General features: G+C 36.0%; 1 long non-coding RNA gene across 1 annotated transcript; it reads right to left on the minus strand.

The window, feature by feature from the left end:
- Positions 1–6639: 6639 nt before the first annotated feature.
- On the minus strand, positions 6640–8500 carry LOC116629206. Its single transcript, XR_004298713.1, has 3 exons — positions 8336–8500; positions 7152–7222; positions 6640–6727 (listed from the first exon to the last, which is right to left on the minus strand). It is a non-coding gene; the product is annotated as an uncharacterized LOC116629206 (long non-coding RNA).
- Between the last annotated feature and the right edge of the window lie 15879 nt (positions 8501–24379).

The following is a 24379-nucleotide window of genomic DNA, read 5'->3' on the forward strand; positions in this document are numbered from 1 at the left end:
AGTTTTGCAGTCCAGAACCCAACCTATCTTACTGCTTGTTTCATATGCATTTAATGAGAATGTGTACTCTACTGTGCTTGGACTGAGCACTCCACAAATGTCAAGTAGGTTAAGTTGGGTTGGTAGTGTTGCTCAGGTTTTATAACTTCAGTTTCTGTCTGCATACCTTACGAATTACTGAGAACGGAGTGATAGAACCTCCAATTATAATTGTTTATTTTTCTATTTATCATTTCATCCTATCAGTTTTTGCATCAGGAATTTTGAAATTTTACAATTATATGCATACACATGTAGGTTTCCTTGGATCTTCCTGATGAAATGACTTCTTTATTATGAAATTTTTTTAAAATTAATTTCAGAGGACAGGTAATGCAATATATGTTAAGAAAGAAAAAAAGAAGAAGAAGAATGTAGCAGGAGGGGAAGAATGAAGGGGGGGAAATCGGAGGGGGAGAAGAACCATGAGAGACAATGGACTCTGAAAAACAAACTGAGGGTTCTAGAGGGGAGGGGGTTGGGAGGATGGGTTAGCCTGGTGATGGGTATTGAGGAGGGCACGTTCTGCATGGAGCACTGGGTGTTATGCACAAACAATGAATCATGGAACACTATATCTAAAACTAATGATGTAATGTATGGGGATTAACATAACAATAAAAAAATTAAAAAAAATTAATTTCAGAGGTAGAATTTAGTGATCCATCAGTTGTATATAACACCCAGTGCTCATTACATCACGTGCCCTCCTTAATGCCCATCACCCAATTATCCCTTCCCCCCACCCACCTCCCCTCCAGCAACCCTCAGTTTGTTTCCTAGAGTTCAGCATCTCTTATGGTTTGCCTCCCTATTTTCCTCTTGCTTTATTTTTCCTTCCCTTCTCCTATGTTCATGTTTTTATTTCTTAAATTCCACATAAAAGTGAAATCATATGGTATTTATCTTTCTCTGACTGACTTATTTCACTTATTGTAATACCCTCTAGTTCCATCCATGTCATTGCAAATGGCAAGATTTCATTCTTTCTGATGGCTGAGTAATATTCCATTGTATATATATACCACATCTTCTTTATCCATTCATCTGTCGATAGATATCTGAGCTCTTTCCATAGTTTGGCTATTGTGGACATCGCTGCTATGAACACTGGTGGGCATGTGCCCCCTTTGAATCACTATGTTTGTTTCCTTTGGATAAATACCCCGTAGTACAATTGCTGGGTTGTAGGGTAGCTATATTTTTAACTTTTTTCCAGAGTGGCTGCAGCAGGTTGCATTTCCATCAACAGTGTAAGAGGGTTCCCCTTTCTCTACATCCTTACCAACATCTGTTGTTTCCTGACTTGTTAATTTTAGCTATTCTGACCAGCGTGACATGGTATCTCACTGTGGTTTTGATTTGTACTTCCCTGATCCTGAGTGATGCTGAGCATTTTTTCATGTGTCTGTTGGCCACCTGAAACAGTCTTCTTTATCTCTGGTAATATTCCTTGTTTTGAAGTGTTTTTACGATAACACAGTCACTCCAGCTTTGTCATAATTAGTATTTGCATGCTTTTGCCTAGTTGTCTTCTTCCATCCTTTTAATTTTAACCTATGCATATATTTATATTTAAAGTGCATCATATAATTATCATGCAGGTGGGTCTTGTTTTTTTTTTATCCAGTCCAACAATGTCTGCTTTTTAATGTTAGACCACTTATGCTTATTCTAATTATCAATATGGTAAGATTTAAATCTACCATCTTGTCTTTTGTTCTCTATTAGTCTCATTTGTTCTTTGCATTTTCTTGTGACTTCTCTTGGATTATGTAAAAAATCCCATTTTATCTTCACTAGTATTAGCTAGACTTCCACTTAAAAAAATTATTGCTCTAGGCATTACCATATGTATCTTTTATAACTTATTAGTCTGTCTTCAAATAACATACTAGTCATATAATGTGAGACCCTCACGACAGCATATGTCCATTCCCCTGATCATCTTACGCAGCACTGCTGTCATATGTTAACTTCTATATGTTATAAGCTCTACAATATGGTGTTATATTCCTTCATGTAGACCCACTTTCCATCTGATATCATGTTCATTTTGCTTGAAGAACTTCCTTTATTTTTTTGAAGATTTATTTATTCTATATAGAGAGAGAGCATGAGTGGGAGGGGCAGAGGGAGAGGGATAGAGAATCTCAAGCAGACTCCGTGCCAAGCGCGGAGCCCCATGTGGGGCTTATCTCACGATCCTGAGATCATGACTTGAGCTGAAGCCAAGAGTTGGATGCTCAACCAACTGTACCACCCAGGTGCCTCTATTTTTGATAATGAAGGTTTGCTGACAGCAAGTTTTATATGAAAAAGTCTTAATTTTGCTTTCACTTTTGAAAGATACTTGGTGGATATAGAATTTTAGGTTAAGGATTTTTTTTTTTTTTTTACCCTAGCCTCTCAATGATGTCTTTTGACTTTCATTTGGTTTATATCATTCCAATTGAGAAAACTGAATTCTTTGTTCTTCTCTATATTTTAGGGTATGAAAACATTTTTTTCTTGAAAAAAACGTTTTGTTTTGTTTTCTGTTTGCTTTTAAGATTTTTCTTTTTATCATTGGTTTTCAGGAATGGATTATGATGTACCTTGATACGGTTTTCTTTGTATTTATCCTGCTTGGAATTTACTGAAGTTCTTAATTATGTAAGTTTGTACTTTTCATTAAATTTAGAAGACTTCTGACCATACGTGTACGTTGGACCACTTGATGTTATCCCACAGTTCATTAAAAGTCTGATTCCTTTTTTCCAGCCTTTTTCCTTTTCTCTTTTAAATCCTTCTTTAATTTGGATAGTTTCTTTCCAAACTATTTGGTCAGGTACTATTTCTTCCAGTTTACCAATTTGTTTTCCTTCTTCCTTGTCTAATATGCTGATTATATTCCATCCATGGAACTTTAAGTATTTTCTTTTTTTAAATTTGGTTCTATTTTGTATCTTTTATTTCTCTTATTTTGTTCCTGTTCACTTTTTATCTTTGAGCATATTTCTTTTTTTTTAATTCTTAAAATTTTATTTATGTAATCTCTGCCCCCAATGCAGGGCTCAAACTCACAACCTCAAGATCAAGAGTTGCATGCTTTACTGACTGAACCAGCCGGGTGCCCTTTTGAGCATATTTCTATCAGCTCTTTCAAAGTCCTTGTCTGTTAATTCTGTCATCTCTGTCATTTCTAAGTTTGTTTCTATTGACTGATTTTTCTCCTGGTTATGGATTCCATTTTTTGGTCTCTGTATCTCTAGTGATTTTTTTTTAAATTGGATGATGGATATTATAAATTTTAAATGGTTTTGTGTTGAATTCCATTCTCTTCTTTTAACAGAACACAGTGGGCTGTGTGATAAGCTATTGAGTTATATGTAGTTCAGCTCAATCCTTTCAAAGCTTGTTTTTTTGGTTTTATTAGGGTAAGGCTACAGTTGCCTTTGTTCTAAGATGAGTTTATACCCAGATGTTCAGTAAGAATCTGCCACTACAGCTGGTCAGAACTGAAACATTTCCCACCTCTGAGCATAAAGCTCTTTGGTCATTCTCTGCCAAGATTTATGGGGTTTTACTCCATGCATGTGTGGCTTAATACTTCAGCAAGAATTCAAGAGGACTCTATGCTAACCTCCTGGAGCTCCTTCTCTGAGTGGCTCCCTCCTTCTGACACTATACTCTTTCCCTTCATTCCTGGTGCCTCAACCTCTCTGAATGAATCTCTGTTTCCTCACCTCAGCAAGACAGCCATTCTCTGCTTGGGAGTTCCTCCACTGCACCGCAGTCTAGGAGGAAAGCTGGGCACTCTGTACAGCTCATCTCATTCATTCCCTTCTCTCAGGGACTGTAGTCCTATACTGCAATATCTGAAAATTTTTTTATTACATCTTACTTAGTTTGTGGTTGTTTATGGCAGAAAAGTTAAGTCTGGGCCCTTTACTCCATCCTACTCTCTCCATATACATTTATGACTTTTTTCTCGTTACATTACTAACACATTTACATCAACACACATACTTCTACAACACTATTTTTAATGGCTGAATACTGCTGTATCATATAAATCTAATTTGTGCAATTGATCCTTTATTTCTAGAAATTTAAGGGTTTCCAAAGTTTTATTTTTCACACACAGCACTGTGATGAACATTTTTATACTTCCCTATATACTTAATTTTAATTTCTTTAGGTAACTATTCAAAGAATTTTGGGGTCAAAGGCTTACATATTTGTAAAGTTTTTGATGTTGACAAAAGGTCTCCCAGAAAGATTTACACTCCCATTCACAGTATGTAAACTTATATTTCCTTTAAAACTCTTTAGTGGAAAATCTGCATTAATTCAATATTTTTTGGAAAAAGTATACTATGTGCTAAGCGTTGTGCTAAAAGGATGGAAACTTACAGATTAAGAAAGCCGCTGACACTGAAAAGAACTGAGTCCTTTCAGGAAGACATATGTAAAGAAACAATGACAGAGCAATGTAATATAGCTACAATACAGGTGTGCACTAAATACCAATGGTAAGGGGAGCCTGAAAGGAACAGTCCAGCCTAAGTGTCTAAAGTGAATATGAAAGAATGAAGGGTGGGGTCATCAGACACACCTGCGGAGACAGAGAGAGGAGAACATTCCTAGCAAAGAGAACTGCACATGCAGAGGTGGTAAGGAGAGGAGAAGCATTACCTATTGAGAAACTATTAAGGCACAGGTAAGGGATTTGTAGAACATAAGCTAGAAAAGTTTTCAGGGTCTAAGTCAGTAAGGATTCTATCTTTCTAAGGAGTTTGGATTTTATCCTAAAAACAAAAACATAACCAGGTTTATATACAGGAAGTAGTGTTTTAGTGGCAGCTTGGGAGACTGACTAGAAGCAGTAAGTTAGGGTAGAAACATTGGTTACTAAGTTATGGCAGTAGAGCAGGCTAAAGATGATGGAATTTTGAAATAAGGAAATCTATGGACTGGACGCGTTAGCTTTTCAGGAGACAGAACTGATGGCCTTGAAAACTGACTACACAGTGGAATGAGGCAGATCCAAGAGTCAAAAGCGACTCATGTCTAGCTTGGGAAACTGGGTGAGCTGGTGATACCGTTCATTAAGCCTGGGAATATGGGAAACAGTCCAGGTTTGACCTGACAAACTATACCTTTATTCAGAACTGGACACTCTACAAGATGAACAGACTCACATTATCATGAGTCAGCAGCATGAATTAGCATGATCTATCCGTCCAACTGCTAGATTTCAAACTGAAGGCCCCCACAACTTAGAGGTCTGCTTTATTTTCGAAAGCACTGATGAATCTGTATTCATACCTTTTATTTTACTGTATCTTAAATCTTGTACCCTATAGTTTAGAAATGATTTAATAATCTTAGTTAAAAAGTAACTAATTATTATAGATTCCCAAATCATTTTTCAAATTTATATATATATTTTTAAGATTTTATGTATTTATTTGACCGAGAGAGCACAAGCAGGGAAAGTGGCAGGCAGAGAGAGAGGGAGAAGCAAGCTCCCCACAGAGCAGGGAGCCGGAAGCAGGGCTCGATCCCAGGACCCTGGGATCATGACCCGAGCTGTGGGCAGACGCTTAACTGACTGAGCCACCCAGGCACCCCTCAAATTTATTTATTTATTTTTAAGATTTTATTTATTTATTTGACAGAGTACAAGCAGGGGGAGCAGCAGGCAGAGGGAGAGGGAGAAGCAGGCTTCCTGCTGAGCAGGGAGCCTGATGAGGGACTTGATCCCAGGACCCTGGGATCATGACTCGAGCTGTGGGCAGACGCTTAACTGACTGAGCCACCCAGGCGCCCCACCCCTCAAATTTATACTTCTAATTTTCATCATGAAACTGGAAACTGAAGGGTTTTTTAATTCTATCATGAGGTACCTGGAGATTCCCATGGTTCTAACCTTTGTCTGGATCCACAGTTGAAAGGGGAGAAGGAACTGGCTATATATTTCCTATGCTACTCTCCATTTTTAAATATTACATAATTTTCTAATGCTAATAAGTGGTATTCCAAGATTTTATCAAGAGTATCAAGAACATTCAAGTGCAGTTATTAAGAGGTGAAGCTTTATAACTGATGACTAGCCCCAGATGACTATATTTTACTTCTTCCTGTTTAAATCTGAGAAAGAGGGCACTGTTGTCGTTCTTTCCTCTACGTTTTCATGTTATGCCCTAGTACCCTCTCACAGTGCTACTGATATAAAGAAAAAAGGTATGTACCAGAAAAGAGATTCATAATAGCCCCCAAACAGTCCAGCTATCTTTCAGTGAGTGAACATATAAACTATTATACATCTACACCATGGAATACTACTCAACACTAAAAAGCAATACTACTGATGCAACTCTGAGGACCTGTGGGGGAATTATGCTAAGTTAAAGAAGTCAATCTCAAAAAGACACATACTATATCATCATATAACACCCATGGATAGTTGTGCAAGTTGATTGTGGTGACCATTACGTGAATCTATACATGACAAAATTGCATAGAGCTATATACACACACACACTAACACACTAAAACTTTATAAATGGGTCAAATACTTTCTGAACTGCTACCTTCCCTCTTTCTTAAAAGGAAAGACAAATCTCTTACCTGTGCTGCAGTTTGATAGGGCTTCTTTTGTCAGATCAATTACAGAATCAAATTTCTTCTTCTCTACAGCCTGAAAAGTTGTTAAAAAACTAAGATTTTGCCTCAATAGCAGAAAATATTTAAAAAAAAGAAAACACAGATTCTAAATTGCCATTTAGAAGCTGGAGACTGAATATTTTGTAAGTCCTTACCGTTTAACTCTATTAGGAGAGAGAAGCTCATGAAATACTATATGGTTTCTGAGAATATGACTAAGCAAAATCTGAGTTAGTGTGGTAAATAAGTATGGTTGTGAAATATGTTTGTCACTGTTTTAATGTTTAAGCTAGCCTGGAATCTGGGTATGCTAACTAGTCAGGCATTAATTTCACAGAGAAAGAATCTCCCAAAGAATGAATGACAAAACTAAGTCATCCCCCCAGGTAGCGACACTAAAGTTCATAGAACTAACATACTCAAATAAACAACATTCAGAGACAACATTTATTACCTACCGTAACTTCTGTTTCAGCACCAGGTGAATTATTAGAATTGTTAGAATTTCCTGATGTAGTTTTTCCAGTATCTGGAAGAAAATTATTAAAATATCAACATTTGACAAATTTAGTAAACTATTAAACATTTATGAACTTTGTAATATATGAATGCTGAAACACAATGAGGATGCTCATTAACCATTTATTACATAATCACAAAAAAGTAATTCAATTGACATTACCTATTCCAAAGACCAAGGAACCAATTCAAACAAAAAAAAATCTAATTTGGATTCAAAAGATTTTGTCCTTCTGTAACTTTACAACTATATTAGTGACTCTTTTTTGAAAATCCATCTGTAAATTGATATGGCATTTGAGGAAACAGACTTGGAAATGTACACATTCTTTATTCACAGTATCTCTAACCCAGACTCTGGAGATGACTGAGGAGCATTCTATCTAGAACCAGGAGAAAACCTCAGATAAATGCTTGTAAATATCTGATTCACAATCTTAACAGTCTGAGCCCTGGGAGCAATTGAGTGGCTCTGTAAGTGAAGGCAAAGCTTTCTGAAATCAAGAGGCAAATACTCTAAAATAGTAAAACATGAAAAAGAAATGGGAAATTTTGAATGAGGACTTAATAGGCCAACAAGATAGCCATTTTAAGGGAGAGGAACTTTATTAGAAATCTGAGGGTAAAGATTTTTACATAAGTATAAGACAGAAACTCTAAAGAGGAACAAAGTATTCTCAAAAAACCAAAAGTTAAAAAAAAAAATCAAAGATGCTAAAGAATAGCCAAACTTTAAATCTTAAGATAAAACAAAAAGACAGACAAAACCAAATCACTACCACCAACACAGGCAGAGCAAACACAGAAAAATAATGAAATATATGAAAGGTTAAGTAGTTTTGTACCTTACAAATCCATTAAACACAGTAAACAAACAAAAGGCCATAAATTGATAAACACGAGGTTAGAAAGAAACCTCAATTATATGAAGGAATCATTTATTTATTCAGATAATATTAATCATATTATTAAATTATAATATATAATTACATATAAATTAAAACACTTGAAAGAATTAAAAATTTTATTTTAATGAAAGATAATATTCAATTCTCTATTTTAAGCAAATACTGATTTGAGGCTTTCTAATTTCATAGATCGTATTTTAATCAACTTAAGATACCTGTTGGATTTGATGTAATTGGAGTTGTCAAATTAGGACTTTCCACAGAAATCAATGTAACATCATCATTGTTACTAAAATGATAAAATTAAAAACAAAAATAAACTAAACATGCATTATCAGGCTGAAACATGCAGTCAATGGTTAGAATTCTTCTGACTTACCATTTCATAACTGACACATTTTAATCTAACAATTGTGGTGGGGAACTGGAGATAAAACCAAATACTCAAGAAACCCATATGTTGCCAGTTACATGACCAAAAGTGTCCAATAATGGATCCTTAAAACTTACTAGAGACCCATTTACAATGAATCCAAATATATAACCTATAAGCATACAATATACATAAATGTACAAAATATACAAAAGTCACCAAGGCAAGTACATATACTTGCCTTGATGAAAATGAAAAGTATAACTGAAAAAAACCCAGTAAGACACTTTGACTCTTAATAGCTATAGGACTGTGACAAATAAGGCTATTAAAAAATTAGTCCTGCCACGATTCTGCATTATATCACTGTAGTAGAAATATTGACCACACATTTACTAAACTAAGGGAGATGGTAAATGACGCTCATTACGGTTATTGCTCCCATTTGACCCTGACTCCACTTTCATGAGTTTGATATTTAAATCAGAATCTTTAAGATCTTGACACAAATTTCAATGAGCCCATAAAATTGCTATGCATAGTTATACCACTTTCTTACAGATGTTTTTAATTTTTAGCTTTTGTACTTAGGTCTATGATGCATTTCAAGTTATTTTTGTATATGGTGTGAGGTAAGAGGGGAGGTTCACTTTTCCCCTCTGGCTATTCCTGCAACAGCTGCTGACTATCTTTTCTCCAATAAATTACCTTGGCCTCTTTGTTGAAAACCAATGGACAATATATAATAGTCTCTAATCTGGCCACCAATTTATAGGTTTATCCTAAGACAACACCATTGTCTTAATTACTATAACTTTATAGAAGTCTTAAACTTAGTGTCTGTCTTCCAATTTTGTTGTTCTAACACTGCTTTCATCTTCTAAGTCTTTTGCATTTCACGTAAGTTTTCAATCAGCTTGTTACTTTCTACAAAAAAGGCTGCCAAGATTTTGACTGAGAGTGCATTAAATGTAAAGAATGATTTGGGTGAAGTGACATTAATAATGAATTTTCCCATATACTTACTGTCCCTAACCAACCTCCCCACCCACGCCTACCCACCAAAATCCTATAGCACAGTGGTATGCTTATTACAAAGGATAAACCTACATTGACACATCATTATCATGATCAAAGTCCATAGTACAATAGAGTTCACTCTTACTGGTATACATTCCACGCATTCTGACAAATATATAATGATACATATCCATCATTATAGCATCATACAGAATAGTTTCACTGCCCTAAAAATCCCTGAGCTCTGCCTATTCATCCCTCCTCATTAGCCCCTGGCAGTATTTGATCTTTTTACTGTCTTCATTGTTTCACCTTTTCTAGTATGTCATGTAGTTAGAATCATACAGTATATAGCCTTCTCAGACTAACTTCTTTCATTTAGTAATATGCATTTAAGTTTCCTCTGTGTTTTTTCATAGCTTGAAGGCTCATTTCTTTTTTAGTAACGTCCATTGTCTGAATGTAATGATTTATTTATCCATTCACCTACTGAAGGACATTTTGGTTGCGTCCACATTCTGGCAATTATGAATAAAACTGCATTGTATATGATTCTATTTTCTGTCCTTTCTTAGCCTATCAATTATACTTCTTTCTTAGGTGGTTCCCTTAAAGTCTCCAATATATATTTACAACTAATTCAAGTCCACTTTCAAATAATACTATACTCCTTCACAAGTAGTGGAACTACCTTACAATAACAAAATATTCCTAATTTCTCCTACCTGTTCCTTATATCATTGCTGATATTCATTTAAACACACATACACACACACACACGCACAAACACATAAATACACTGTTGCTATTATTTTGAACAAACTGTCAAATCAATTAAAAAGAGAAATAAATTTCTATTTTACTTTCACTCATTCCTTCAAAGATCTTGTCTGTAGATCTGATTTTCTGGCTTATTTTCCTTCTCTGTGAAGAATTTTTAACACTTCTTAGAAGGCAGGTCTACAGGCAACAAATACCCTAAATTTTTGTTTGTCTGAGAAAGTCTGTATTTCTCCTTCACTTTTGAAGGACAGTGTCACAGAGTACAGAATTTTAAGCTGGTGGTTTTGTTCTCTCAATACTTTAAAATATTTCACTCCACCCTCTTCTTGCTTGCATAGTTTCTAAGGAGACGTTGGATGCAGTTCTCATCTTTGCTCCACTATGGGTAAGGTGTTTTTTCCTCTGGCTTCTTTCAAGATTTTATCTCTGATTTTCTGAATTTTAAATATTATATGCCTAAATGTAGTTTTTTGGTATTTATCCTGCTTAGTGTTCTCTGAGCTTGGTATTTAATGTTAATTTGGGGGAAATTCTTAGTCATTATGGCTTCAAACACTGTTTTTGTTCCTTTCTCTCTGCACACCCCCTCCCTTACCCTTCTGGTGCTCCCATTATGCTTAGGTTATTCCCTTTGTACTTTGTCCCATGTTCTTGGATATTTTTGTTGTTGTCTTTTCTTCTCTTTACTTTTCTGTTTTGAAGTTCCTATTGTCAGACTCTCAAGCTCAGTGATCCTTTCCTCAGAGGTATCTAATCTACCAGTAAGTCCATCAAAGTCATTCTTCATTGTTAGTTTTGATCTCAAGCATTTCCATTTCTCTGCTTATTTATTCACCTGTTTTTGCATTTTTTCTACTTTTTTTTTCACTGAAGCCCTTAGCAAATAGTTTTTCAAAATTCCTGGTCTGGCAAGTTAAACATTTCTGTCATAGCTGACTCTGCTTCTGATGCTTGTTTAGTCTCTTCAAATCATGTTTCTTACCTTTTAGTATGTCTTGTGATTTTTTGTTGAATGGTGGACCCGATGTCCTGGATAAAAGGACCTATGATAAACAGACCTTTGGTAATGCAGTGGTTCTACTAATCCTATGATTAGCTCTCAGTCTTTTAAGTAGGTCTATGCCCCTGGAGTGTGAACTTCACTAGCACTTCTTAGTCACCCACCCCCTTTACGTGGGACAGATGGCTGGAGCAGCTAGAGTTGGGTATTCACTTCCTCCATATGGAAAGCTAGAGGGAGCAGGAGTTGGGGATTTCATTCCCCCAGGTAGGTTAAGTTCTAGTAGTAGTTTCTCCCTAGGACAGTCCTTGTTAAGAACAGAGTGGTCTGGTATATTTCAAAAGGTTCCTTTTGCCAACTGGCTGCTGCAAGCATGAAGGGATTTTTCTCCATTCACTGTCAGGACCTGGTAGAGCTCTTGGAGGTAAAACACAAAATTATGGGCCTCCCCCTGGAGTTTTTAACTCTTGATTTGTCTATTCTGAGCCTCCAGCAATTAGTTTACATTTTCCTAAACTGGCATTGGTTCCCATGGAAGCTTCTGCTTCTGGGTTTCTGCTCCAGTTCCCAAATGTTGTGATTACCATTTCTGCCCATTTGTTGCTCCAATTTTGGGGGCAGTATTTTGCTCTGTGACCATACTTCTTTAATGGATCTAAGAAGAGGTGTTGATTTTTTCCAGTTTATTGAGCTTTTTACTTGTTAGAATGGAGTAATAACTCCTTATGTGCTAGATCACAAATCTGAAATCTACTTTATAGTTCTGAAGTTAGGTCTTACAGATATTTTGGTAATCTTATCCCTTTGTATATCATGTTCTTTGACATTACTGTAAATAGTATTGATTTTAAATTTTAAATTCCAACTATTTGTTGCCTGTATACAGAAACACCATAAATGGTATAATTTATATTATACACACACACACACATATATATACACATACCACATAATATAGAGGAACAGTATGATATATACACACATATATACCCTATATAGAAGCACAGAAAAATATTTTATATTACCCACATATTTATAATATCCAGTACTCTTCATCTCTTCACCTTTGCATAGATCCAAATTTCCATCTGATTTTATTTTCCTTCTGCCTGTAAAACTTCCTTTAACATTTTCTGCAGTGCAGATCCACTGCTGATGTATTCTCCACACCCCCCCAACTTTTTTTTTAGTGTGAAAATGTCTGTTTTCCCCTAATACCTTAAAGATATTTTCACACAGTGTAGAAATTTTAATGGGTAGTTTTTCTTTCAACATTTTAGAGACGTCTTCTGCATTTCAAAACTTTAGAGATGTCTTTTAGTTTGCATAGTACACAACAAGAGGTCTCCTGATCTTTTTTGTTCCTTTCTTTGTAATGAGTCTTTTCTCTCTGGCTGCTTTTAAGATTTTCTTGTCACTACTGGCTTTCACCAATCTGATTATGATGTGGTTTTCCTTTATGCTTCTCAACCTTTTTTTTTTTTTTTTTAATATTTATGGGCTTTGAATTTTCACCAAATTTGGAAAAATTTTAGATGTTACATCTTTCCTCCCTCCCCCCTGCCCCTAGCCTGGTGAAACTTCAATGATATATATATTAGACTGCTTGATACTGTTCCAAAGGTCTCTGATGCTCTGTTCATCTTCTTTGTTAGTCTTTTTTCTCCCCATGCCTTTGTTTGAACAGTTTCTATTGTTATTCCACTGTCTTTTTAAAAATCAACAATTATCTATTTTGTTGTTAATCCTAATCAATGTACTTTTCATACTTCAGTTATTGTCTTTTTCATTTCTAGTTCAACTTGGGTTTTTTTTTAACATCTGCCATTTTCACATTTTCCTTTATATTGTTGGGACATGAACACTAAATTGATAATAGCTATTTTATGTTGTTGTTGTCCATCAAACATATTGTTTCTAGGTCTGTTTCTAGCATTTCAGTTTTCTCCTTACTATGAATTATATTTTTTGCTACTTTGCATGTCTGGTAATTTTTGATTAGATGTCAGACATTGTAGAATTTACACTGCTGAATGATGGATGTTTCATTCTTTCAAAGAGTGCTGGACCATGGGCGCCTGGGTGGTTCAGTTGGTTAAGCATCTACCTTCGGCTCAGGTCATGATCTCAGGGTCTTGGCATCAAGCCCCAAGTCAGGCTCCATGCTCAGCGGAGAGCCTGCTTTCCCCCCTCCCTCTGCCTATTGCTCCCCGTGCTTGTGCTCTGTCAAATAAATAAATAAAATCTTAAAAAGAAAAGAAAAGAAAAAGAATGGAGGACAATTCTGACATACAGTTAAATTACTCAGGATTACTTGCATCCTTTGTGTCCTTTTAGCTTTTTGGAAGTAGGACCACAGCAGTTTTTAGTCTAGGACTAAGCCAGCCTCACTACAGCTACACCCACATAAGGACTCTCTCTACCTGTGGTTCCATATTATAAGTTTTTTTCATTATAGCCAGTGGGAAAGCAAAATGTTCCCAGTCCTGCACAATATCCAAAAAATGTTTGATCTTCTTTTCAATGGTTCTTTCCCCAGCCTCTTGTAGTTTCATCCTTTGCATGCATAGATCTGCATTCAGCCAATGATTCAAGAAGTTCCCTCTGCAGATCATCAGAGCTCTATCTTTACACAATTTGCTTTCTTCATTGTTCTGCCTCACAAATTCTAGCCAACTCAGATTCCCCAATCTCTGATGTATATGTAGCAAGACCTTAGAGGCTGTTTGGGCTCCTCCTGCCTCTGCCCTTTACCTGCAAAATGCCTCCAGGCAGTAAGCTTGAACAATGGTAGGGTGCATTTCACCTGTTTCCCTCTCCCAGGGAGATTGCTCCCCGTTGAACAATGTCTGCACACAATTCTTTTTCTTTTTTAGTTTGGTTTTCTGCTTGTTGACAACAAAAGAACAATTCCTGTAGCAATTAATACTTCATGGGCAGAAGCAGACATTTCCTACACATTCATTTTAGTTTTGTGAAATCAACTGGTTTTCATGCACATTTTAGAACAGATTTAATTCAATAATTTTTCCCAAATTTATCAATAAGAGATTCTAACAGCCATTCTTTCTAAGTTCAGTAAACAAAATCAAATGTTCAGATCTAAATTTGATCAAGAATATTTCATCCTTCTGTTTTTGGTCTCTAACAAAACTTAGAAAGTTTACTTTGTATGTATTTTTTTGTCCTAGTAATAGTCATCATAGATTGATAACTGTATTTATTTTGTTGCTTAACCATAGCAATTCTTTTCAGATGTTCACTACACTAGAGTCAAAATCTCTTATCAATCTCAAAATTCTTCATTTAACATTTCTAAAATATTTCTAATTTTTTGTTTTTAAAAAGTTTATGTATTTAAGTAATCTCTACCTCCCCAAGGTGGGGCTCAAACTCATGACTCCAAGATCAAGAGTCGCATGCTCCTCCAACTGAGCCAACCAGGCGACCAACCAGGTGTCCCAATATTTCTAATATTTTAAGTATTTCTCCTTGCTGCTATAGTACATCAAATATAGCGTTATTTAGGAGTTTAAGAAACCTAGCAGAAAGACTTTAAAAAGCAGAGTGGAATTTTTAGCTTTCTCACTGGGCTGAGGCGGTGAAGATTACCATTTGGGTCCCACCAAGGTGGAGGGACCCTAGTGAACACTCCAAGCTCTCAGCTGGGAATCCACAGAGGTCTATGTCTTAAAAGCCACAGTGAACTAGCCAGAGGTAGAAGGACCTTACCATATTAACAAGCCTCAATTTATACCATTCCCTGAGTAGATTAGGTGACCAGGTCCTACTCAGCCAGAGAGAACAAACCTTATGTACAGTAAGATATTATTCCAGAGCCTCACCAATTTTTCAGAAATTATCAAGCGTGCCAAAAGACAGAACCAAATGACCAGAAACTGACAGAAAAACAACAGAAACAGCTATATAGATGATCCGGATGCTGGGGTTACAAAACAAGGGCACTAAAAGAATTATGATTAATACTTTTAAGAATATTGAGGAAAGATGGATATAGTTAAAACCAGATGGAACACTGATCAGAAAAGTAGAAACTATGAAAAAAAGGCTACAATGAAATTAAGAAGTCAATTCATATAAAGACACTATTACAAAAGTGGAAAGACTTGGAGTGGAAAAAGATATTTATAGTAAACATATCTAACAAAAAAAACTTACGACAGGCAACTCAAAGGGAAAACATGCAAAAGTCTTAAGAGAAACTTCATAAAAGGTATCAAAATGGCTAACTAACATAAAAATGTGCTTAACTACTTTAGAAGGAAATACAAATTAAAACCAAGACATGATGCTATAAACATACCAGTGTAGCTAAAGCAAAAAAGGCAGGTATTATCAAGTGATGGCAAGGATATGGAAGAACAAAAACCTCATTATACTTCCTAATGGGAATGTAGCTTTGCTATGACCTCCTTGGTAAAGTGTTTGGTAATATCTATTAAACCTGAAAATATATATACTCTATGACCTACCAATTCCATTTACAGGCAAATGTCCAACAGAAATGTATGTACATTCACCAAAAGACATAAAAAGGAATGTTCAAAGCAGCACTACTCATAATTTCCCCAATCTGCAAACAACCCAGATGCCCATTAACAGTTGTGAATAAGTAAACTGAGGTATATTCGTGTGATGAGCACTATATAGCAACAAGAATGAAGAAACTATTGCTGCTAAGCAACAGCATAGATGAACCTCACAACACATAATGTTGGGCAAAAGAAGCAAGACACCAAAGAGTTCACTGAGTATGACTCCATTTATATAAACGTGAAAACCAAACAAAAACAACTTATGGTGTTAAAAGATAGTTGTCGACCTCTGATAGTCGTGGACCTGGAGCAGCGAAGGAACTGAGAAAAAGAGACGACAGTAAAGCGAGGCACAGGGGACATCGAGCGAACACCCCAAGGTCCCGAGGTTTATTTTCCATAATCTAATATACCTTCTACAATGATATAGATCTATAATGACTTACAGCAGGGGCTTAATAAGGCACATTCTTCCACGTACACAGGGTTAGTCAAGTGAAGCAATGGGAGTGGAGAAGGAATAAAGAAATCTGTAACTGGCTGTGATCAATTAATTGTAAACACCATTGTACTTGGACCTTAACACAGGATAAGAGAACAAAGAAGGGAATGCACAGTGTTCTTTTTACAGCTGGCTTCCTATCTGCAAAACATCTTCTGCTGTGTACTTTAGAACAGACCACACACATCCCAAGGGCATTTCACTCTTATCCTTTCGGGTTATTTTTAACCCTGCAATCTCGAGTTTTCTCGGAGATCTCGGGATCTGAACGAACATGCACCAGTGGTCGTTGTGGCGTTCTGTTTCCCACAGATAGTGGTTACTTAGGTCGGTGTGGTAGGAGTGGGATTAGTGACTAGGGGTGAGGCATGAGGCAGACTGGATGCCACTGATGTGATCTGGGAGATATTTACAAAATGGGTTTACTTTGCCAAAATTGCCAAGTGATGCACTTCTTGTTTGTGCAGTTCTCACTGGGCATTATGTTAATTAATTTTATTTAAATAGTATACATGTGGGGCTTGTTTGTGTATTAATTATTCATTTTTAATATTTATTATTAATACTTACCCTGAGAAATTAATCTATCTGCAAACTAAAGATTGAAATTCTGTGAGTATTTAATGATACATTACTTTTATAAAACTGTTCCACTGATTGCTACCAACGATGGCTGTTTTTTTTTTAAGATTTATTTATTTATTTTAGAGAGAGAGAGCAAGCGGGGAGGGGGAGCAGAGGGAGAGGGACAGAATCTCAAGCAGACTCCCCGCTGAGCTTGGAGCCCGATGGGGGGGCTAGATCCCACAACCCTGAGACCATGACCTGAGCCAAAATCAAGTCAGATGCTTAACCAGCTGAGCCACCCAGGTGCCCCAATGATGGCTGTTTTTTAAATGAACCATATCTGGGAGGGAAATTGAAGACACTGATGATTTTCATGTTCATCTGGATATACCTAACCTATGTTTTCTACTTGCATTTTACCTTGGAGAAAAATTTGTGTCTAAAATTAGTAATTACAATTCTCCAGGTAATGTTATAATATAGTAATTTAAGATCATGTGTTCTGGAGACAAACTGGGTCTAAATCTGGGTCTAAATCCACTGGTGGCTTTAGTGGCTTGGCCACTTACTAGCTGAGTGTTTTGGGGGCAAGAAACTCTGCCTTGGTTTCTTCATCTATAAAAGAGGGAGAAGCTTCACAAGATTAAATTAATGTTAATGAAGAATGAGTAGGAAGGAGCACATGCAACACTGTAGGAAATTTCTTAAAATATTGTGGCTGGTGGGGCACCTGGGTGGCTCAGTCGGTTAAGCGTCTGCCTTCAGCTCGGGTCATGATCCCAGGGTCCTGGGATCGAGCCCCATATCGGGCTCCTTGCTCAGCGGGGAGCCTGCTTCTCCCTCTCCCTCTGCCTGCCACTCCCCCTGCTTGTGCTGTCAATAAATAAAATATTAAAAAAAATATATATATTGTGGCTGGTAACGGCTTTCCCCTCTTTGATCTCTACAAATAGTTCTTCACATGAAGTTCAATGCCAGACTTAGGTTTTAGACATAATTCACGTTTCATTCAATCAACATTGGTGAAATAGTCTGTTCCTGGGTGCCTTACACCTTGATGCTTCCTTTTCATCTTTGGAAATGATTGCACATAGAGGCATTTTCTTCCTATTTAAGCAAGTTCCTTTTATTCAAACGTGTTCTGGTCCATAGCCTTCTCTTCTATGAGCATTTTCAGCTCAGCTGTTACTGCCTTTCCCATTTCCTACACATTCTCAAAAGAAAATTGTTTAAACTTCTACATCCAACCATTACATGACAGACATAGAAAGTTAGTTGTGGCACTAATTCCTTTAACACTTGGGGTTAACAGAAAAAACAATTATAAAACCTCCTGGCTTTCTCTAGAGTTTTAATAATAGTGGAAACAACATGTTTTTGCTTTCTTTTTTAAAGTTCCTTTATTTCTTAAATATTTTTTTGAAAAATTTTAAATAAATTATATGTATAAGGAAGTAAATAAACTGCTATGTAGAGTAGCTATGATGGAACCCCCACACTTGAACAATTTGAGAAGCTCTTATTTAAAAAAATCTTAAGAAATTTAACTTTATATGTATGTATTTGTTTGATACATATATATCTGTTTGAAGACATCAGAAAGCTGTGGTAGAAGCCATGACTTAAGGAACTGAGGTCCCAGAGAGAAAGAGGGTATACACAAGTGGGCTAGACACTTGCCCCTCTCACTGCATCTGTCAACGAAACCACTCAGGAATACTGAGAAGCCAAGCAGAAGGTGGTTGATATCACAGTGGACTGTATCGAGGAGACAAAAATTGGAATATACAACCAGCAACAGAGGGGGAGCCATAGGAAACACCCCAGTGTTTCTGGTAGAAGTCTTAGAGGGCTATGCCATAAGATGGAGTAAAAATCAAAATAGACCTAGTCTTATAAAGACCGCAAATAAGCCTCAGTTCTGCTCAATTCCTGATTAGATTGAAGTATATTATTTAACATAATGGCTTAAAGAATAAACAGTTATAATCTCAGTTTCTGTGGGTAATGCAGTATGGAGCAGTATAGCTGAGGGGTTTTGGCTCAGGATTTGTCATGAGGTTGCATTCAGGATGATGGCAGGAGCTGCAGTCATCTGAAGGCTCAACGAGGGCTGAAGGTCCCGCTTCCAAAATGGTTTACTCACATGGCTGTTGGCAGGGTGCCTCACCATGTGGGATTCTGCACAGGCTGCTTGATGTCCTCTAGTAAACTATGCTTGTTGCCATGTTAATATGGTAGTTAACTTGCCTCAGAGCAAGCAATCCAAGAGAAAGAAAGGAAGCTATGATGCTTTTTATGATCTAGTTACATATTGCCACTTTTGCCATATTCTATTTGCTGTCACTAAGTATAGCCCAAGACAAAAATTAGACTCCACTTTTTTAAAGGAAGAGTATATCGAAGAATGTGTGCCTATATTTTAAAACCATCAACAGAGCCTATGTCCCTCTCTCTGCTGCCTGCCAGAGTGTAGGGTGAATCTACTCTGATAGAAGATAACACCATTTAGAATCTCTACGATTTTCAATACACAATGTCCAAGATTCAAACAAAAATTAGCAGTTATAATAAGAAACAGGACAAAGATTAAAAAATAGCAAATAGAAACAGAGCTCAAAGTGACCTGGATACAAGGGTCGTAAGAAATGGATCAGAAAATAACAGTGATTAAAATGTTCAACACATGGACAACAAGATAAAGAATTTCACCAGAGAATCTCTATCTATAGAAAAGAATACAATGGTGGCCTGGGTGGCTCAGTCAGCTAAGAGTCTGACTCTTGATTTCAGCTCAGGTCATGATCTCAGGGTTGTGAGATCGAGCCCAGTGTCAGGCTCAGTGCTGGGTGTGGAGCCTGCTTAAGATTCCCTCTTCCCATCTCCCTTTGTCCCTCCCCCACTGTGCTCATGCATGTGCATGCCCTTTCTCTCTAAAAAAAAAAAAATAAAAAGAATAAAATGGAAAGGGGAGAACTGAAAATTAAGCAAACTGAAATTAACAATTCGATACATGGGTTTAACAGCCACTTTGATCCAGCTGAAGAGAGGATTCATAAACTGGAAAATAGGTGAGTAGAAAATATCCAGACTGAAGGATGGTATGTACAAGAAGCATGTAATTGGAATACTGAAGGGGAGAAGAGATGGAATGGTGCTGAAGGAATATCTGAAGAGATAATGGCCAAGAATTTTCCAAAGATAATGGAAGACATAAAACCAGAGTTCTGAAAGGAAATACCTACCTACAATACCATACTCATGTTAAAATATCCTTTAAAAATAAAGACAAAATGGAATTATTTCCAGACCAAAAAAACCCGACAGAATTTATCTTGAGCAAAACTAAAAAAGGAAGTAACAAAGTTCTTCAGGCAGAAGGAAAATTTTCCCAGGTGGAAAGATGGAAATACAGGAAGAAATGAAGAGCAACAGGAGGGGTAAATAATGTGGATAACTCTAAATGAATAATGACTGTAACAAGACAGTGGTATCATCTTGTGAGATTTAAAATAGAGCTGACCTTGAACAACAAGGGTTTGAACTGCACAGGTCCACTTACCCATGGATTTTCTTCAGTAAATAAGGTATAGTACTCTAGTGTATTTTCTCATGATTTTTAATAATATTTTCTTTTCTCTAGGTTACGTTATTGTAAAATACAGTGTACAATATACAGCATATACAAAATATTTAATTGACTGCTTATGTTATCAGTAAGGCTTCCAGTCAACAGTAGACTATTAATAGTTAAATTTGGGGGGAGTCAAAAGTTATGTGTGAATTTTTGACTGTGTGTGGGGTTAATGCTGCATTGTTTGATGGTCAACTGTAATGTAAAATTAAAATGTGTGAAAATACAAAAGATGGTGGGGGAGTGGTAAATGGAATTATAAGGTTCTAAGGTCAAGCATTACCTACAGAATGGTAAAAGTAGTAATTCATATTGGATTCTAATTATTAGAGTCAAGAATCCAAATCATGATTTTTAGGACAATTTCTAAAGAAACAATAAAAGATGTATAATTAACAAGGTAATGGGGAAAGAAAAAAAAAGATTAATCCAAAAGAAGGCTAAAATAGAGACACACAGACAAAATAGGGGAAAAGGCCCATAAAACAGATGGGATAAAAGAAAACAAGTAGAAAGACTGTAGTTATGAACCCACATATTTCAGTAGGATTACATTAAACATAAACTAAATTTTCTAATAAATAGATAACTATTTTTGAATTGGATTAAAAACACATGTAGTTTAATAAATAATTATTAATCATGTAGCCACCACTCAGGTAAATACATTTTATATGACCAGCACTTCAGAAACCCATATGCCTCTATCCTATATCATAAATCTCCTCCATAAATAGCATTTGTAGTGCTAATTTCTTTGTTTTAGTCTTTAGATTTACCATCTACCCTTGACTTCCTACATAATTTTTTTTTTTTCTGGCTATTTTTGACCTTTATTTGAATGGAATCCTACTATTTGAGCCTGCTTTTCCATAGTGTTTTTGTGGGAGTAACTTGTACTGCTGCATGTTACTGCAGTTCTTCCATTTCCACTAATATACAGAATTCCACTGTATGGATTTACTGCAATTTATTCTTTTCAACTGTAGATGGGCTTTTTGTCCTTCTATTTTTCGACTATTATGCAAAATGCTAATAAACATTCCTCTACATATATCCTATTGAACATTTAGAGGGTATGTATCAAAGGATGGGACTGTGAGGTCAAAGGATATTCAGATCTTCAATATTTTTAGATAATGCCAATTTTTTTCTAAAGCATTATATCAATTTACTCTTCTAACAACAACAATGTTAAATAAAATCAATTCCCTTTTTTTCAAAACCTCACCAATACACCAGGTATTGTCAGATTTTAAAATGTTTTACTTTACCTGATATGAAAAGGTATCTCATTGTGGCTTTAATTTGCATTTCCCTGATTACTAATGTAGATGAGCACTTTTTCATATATTTATTATCGGTCATTTGGAATTCCTCTTTTGTGAAGTAGATGTACAAGTTTTTTGCCCATTTTTATTTTGTATTATCTGGCTTTTACTCATTGATTTGAAGTACTTTCTATATACTCTTTCTATATATCCTCTAGGGAAAGGTCCCTAGAGGTTCTATGTGCTTCAAGTGTCTTCTCCCACTTGATGGCCTGTCTTCTCACTAAAATTAGTGGCTTGAGAGAAGTTTCTAATTTTAATATGGTAAAACAGATCAATTTTTTTTTTTTTATCATGAAGGTATTTTTGTCTTAAGAAATCCTTCCTTGGGGGCGCCTGGGTGGCTCAGTCGTTAAGCGTCTGCCTTCAGCTCAGGTCATGATCCCAGGGTCCTGGGATCGAGCCCCACATCGGGCTCCCTGCTCTGCGGGAAGCCTGCTTCTCCCTCTCCCACTCCCCCTGCTTGTGTTCTTCTCTTGCTGTGTCTCTCTCTGTCAAATAAATAAATAAAATCTTTAAAAAAAAAAAAGAAATCCTTCCTTGGGCGCCTGGGTGGCTCAGTTGGTTGAGCGACTGCCTTCGGCTCAGGTCATGATCCTGGAGTCCCGGGATCGAGTCCCACATCAGGCTCCCTGCTCGGCAGGGAGTCTGCTTCTCCCTCTGACCCTCTCATGCTCTCTCTATCTCATTCTCTCTCTCAAATAAATAAATAAAATCTTAAAAAAAAAAAAAAAAAGAAATCCTTCCTTATCCTAAGTTCATGAGGATGTTCTATATTACCTTCTAAAAGCTTTGTAATTTTCCTTTAGATAATTGAATTCCTTAATCCACAGGAGATTGATTTTTATGTGCAGTCTGACATACAGATCCAATGTCTTTCATATTTTCCTCAACATGAATAGCAAAGTAACTGCACTATTTACTAAAAGTCAATCATTTCTCAAGTGATGTGACATACAATCTCCATCACATATCACATATACATATATGCATGGGTTTCTCGATTCTCTGTGACACTGCTCTATTTGTCTATTACTTGAATTGAATAATATCACATTATTCTAAAATTTCTGCGGTTTGTAGTGTCCTGACATCTGATGGCAAATTCCCTCCTCTTTGTTTCTCCAGTTGATGGATATCTTGGTCTCTTAATCCACTGTATTTACATACACATTTTAGAATCAAATCAGCTTGTCAAATTCCACAAAATTACACACTGGAAAACTGATTGAAATTGCATTCTCTAAATTAATTTGAACAAAAGTGAAAACATTCTATAAATACTGCATTGTCCAACCCATAAACATAGTTCATTTTCCACTGAATTCTTCTTTAATACCTCTCAAAGTTTTATAATTTTCTTCAGCTATTACATGTCTTATTAAATGTATTGCTAGGTTTGGTGCTACTGTATGGTTATCATATCTTTTAAAAATATCTTTTAATTCCCTAATTGTTTATATCTGGTATACAAGAATATAAATTTTTATATGTTTGAGATTGACAATCTTGTTAACTTGTTAATCCTAATAATTTATCTGTAGTTACTTTGGATTTCCTATATTATATACCTACCCCAATCATCCAAGAATAGTAATAATATTTCTTCCTTCTTTTTCAATCCTTTCTAAATTGACCTCTTTTTCTTTCATTAGCCAAGAGATCCAGTATAATGTTAAAGTGGTGAGAGCAGGCATCCTTCTATTTTGTATCTCAAGGGAAATACTTCCAATATTTGGCCATCAGATCTGTTTTAGGGTTTTTGTAGATACTCTTTATCAGATTAAGGAAGTTACCTCCCTATTCCAAGTTTGCAAAGAATTTGTTTTTAATCATAAACAGGTGATTTTATCAAATCCTACTTGTATTGTGGTTAATAATGATTCTTGTTCTGGCAAATTACATTAACTGGTATTTTATTATTGACCCAGCAGCATTCCTGAGACAAACTCAACTTTTATATTGAACTTGGCTTTACTAGTATCTTGTTTAGGATATATGCCTCTATTTCATGGGTAAAAATGGACTATAATTTTCCATTTCTGTAAAATGTTAAAATTGATTTTAATATATCACATTTATACAAGATTTTTGTATCTACTCTCATAAAACAAACTGAAAAATATTCCCTCTTTTTTTATTTTTTGGAAGTTTGTTTAAAACTGGTGTTTTGTTTTTTTTTAAATTTTATTATATTATGTTAGTCACCATATATTACATCATTAGTTTTTGATGTAGTGATCCACGATCCATTGTTTTCGTATAACACCCAGTGCTCCATGCAGTACGTGCCCTCCTTAATACCCATCACCGGGCTAACCAATCCCCCCTCCCCCCTCCCCTCTAAAACCCTGTTTGTTTCTCAGGTCCATAGTCTCTCATGGTTCATCTCTCCCTCCAATTCCCCCCCCCATTTTTCCCTTCCTTCTCCTAATGTCCTCCATGTTATTCCTTATGTTCCACAAATAAGTGAAACCATATGATAATTGACTT

The sequence above is a fragment of the Phoca vitulina genome, unplaced genomic scaffold (assembly GCF_004348235.1).
Source record: "Phoca vitulina isolate PV1807 unplaced genomic scaffold, GSC_HSeal_1.0 scaffold383, whole genome shotgun sequence".
In the NCBI taxonomy this organism is placed as follows: domain Eukaryota; kingdom Metazoa; phylum Chordata; class Mammalia; order Carnivora; family Phocidae; genus Phoca; species Phoca vitulina.